Raw genomic sequence first — 2,500 nt, 5'->3', positions numbered from 1 at the left:
CGTGCAGGGAAGGCGCATCACTGCTCATCTACATCAAATACTGCTAGATTTTCCACCCCCAGCAATACTACCACATGACCTCTTAACAGTGTCTCCATTAACTCACACCAAAGGTCACAGATTCACAAGCAGACAAGCCCCGCATATCAGTAAAGTGTAGACGCAAATTTGAATCTTTGTAGCATAGATCTGTGGAACGAGACGCCTCATAGTGCTGTTGTAACTGACTCCATTGCATCATTTAAAACTCCTTACACTCCTACTGAAGCCTTGATTACAATAAGCAACACTACCACTGCATTTTCCAGAGTAGTCAAGTATGTGTAAGGGGACACTCCTCAGCCCCTCCTTCCAGCTGGCTTGAATGGTCTTACCTAACGCTACACAAGGGGCTGCAGGTGTGGGCTGGGCTGCAGGTGTGGGCTGTCCTCATTGGTATCAGTTTAAGTTTTCTAGTTAATATTGTTGAGGCCTACTGGTTAAAGTGACAGGGTAGCCAGCCAGGTAAGGGAGGTCTTGTCTCTAACTTACCTTGTCTCCTGCCCTTGTGTGTGTCAATGGCCGCTGTAACTTGCTGGGGGAAGGCACCTCCAGTCTGCCCACCCTGTAATGGTGTCTCATTAATAATAATATGTTATTATTAATAATATGTTATTATTGTATGTATACATATATGCATAAGTGTAGCCAGTGGGTGTTGGGGGATAAGGCTGTAAAGAGTGACTTTACCTATCACACAAAGCTAACAAACTAATGAACAGTGCCCACCGGTAATTCATAATTAATAAACACTCTGGAACAACCCCTTAAACACCCCAACACATTTGCAAACACACAACAACACATTAAAAACATATTACAACATACAAACTCCTTCAAAACACACCAAAATATCCCCAAACACTTCTAGACACACCACTACTACTACTACTACTACTACTACTACTACTACTACTACTACTACTACTACTACTACTATTAACAGCCCCTACATCTTACAGGTGACAAGCGTACCAGCCAGCCTGCCCACCACACCCAAGTCAACAACCACTCTGTCGTCACTGCAGAAAAACACAATCAACATGACCCGTTCTCCCCTGAGGTAAGCCCCTGGGGGTGTGTGGAGGTCTTGTGGGTGTGGAGGTCTTCTAGAAGGGGGTCCTGGGAGCTTGAGGAGGGTCTGAGAGGTCTTTTTGTGGGTAAATAGTTAATCTTTCAATCTTGAGGAAGCCCCTGGAGGTGTGTGGGGGTCTTTTAGGGGTTCCCTGTTAGCTTGGGGAGGGTTTGGGGCGGTCTAATTAGTGGTCTTGAAGGGACTTGGGTGAGGAATTTAGAGTCACAGAGATCTGAGGAAAGGAAAAAATTGTTTGTCTTTCTCCCTCAAAGTAAGGTCCTGGGAGGGTCTTCCAGACCCTCCCAGGACTCAGGACTCAGGACACTCAGCAAAATAACTTGATATATAATTAAACTTCAATGAATGACAAACGCATTTATTCATAGTGAAGACCTACATGAGCTCTCTCTAACTCCAAGTCTTGTCTTATTCACTTTATAATGTTGTCTTCAATTCACCACTAATTCTCATATACCTTCATGTTGGTAGAGAAAAGCTGCCCGACTGCTGGAAGTACCAAGCTTTTCTCGGCTTACTAAATCAACATATAGTACATACAACCTGCTTGGCAAAAAGAACATAGGACTTTTGTAATACTGTATAACTGACATAGGGGTGAAATTAAAACCGTATTCATATATATATATATATATATATATATATATATATATATATATATATATATATATATATATATATATATACATACATATACAAACACATTACAACTTGGAAGGCACAGTCAATAAGTAAATATGATGCCATGACTCCTCCTCACACTAGACCAAAACTCTCTCTCTCTCTCTCTCTCTCTCTCACACCAGCAAGAAGGGGGGGCTGAACACAACAAGTGCACCCAAACACCAAAACTTGTGACTCTGTGTGGTGTTGTATTGACACCTAACTTTGCCTGTGTGTGTGTGTGTGTGTGTGTGTGTGTGTGTGTGTGTGTGTGTGTGTGTGTGTGTGTGTGTGTGTGTGTGTGTGTGTTTGCTTGCTTGCTTGCATTAATGTATGTTTTTAGCTGTCCTAAGTCTCATTTTCCTCCTCCTCCTCCTCCTCCTCCTCCTCCTCCTCCTCCTCCTCCTCCTCTCCTCCTTACTCAGTCTATCACCTGTTACTCTTCCTTCTCTCTCTCTCCTCCTCCTCCTCCTCCTCCCTCCTCCTCCTCCTCCTCCTCTCTCTCTCCTCCTCCTCCTCCTCCTTCCTCCCTCCCTCTTACTCAGTCTATCACCTGTTACTCTTCCTCCCTTTCTCCTTCTCCTCCCCCTTGTATTCCTTCTATTATTCCTGTTTCCTTTGTATGCTCTTATTCCTCCTCCTCCTCCTCGCTCTCTCCTCCTCCTCCTCTCTCTCTCTCTCCTCTCTCCTCCCTCCTCCTCCTCT

Source organism: Scylla paramamosain, chromosome 20 (assembly GCF_035594125.1).
Source record: "Scylla paramamosain isolate STU-SP2022 chromosome 20, ASM3559412v1, whole genome shotgun sequence".
Taxonomy (NCBI): domain Eukaryota; kingdom Metazoa; phylum Arthropoda; class Malacostraca; order Decapoda; family Portunidae; genus Scylla; species Scylla paramamosain.
The sequence above is the reverse complement of the archived record's forward strand: the minus strand, read 5'-3'. Positions refer to the sequence as shown.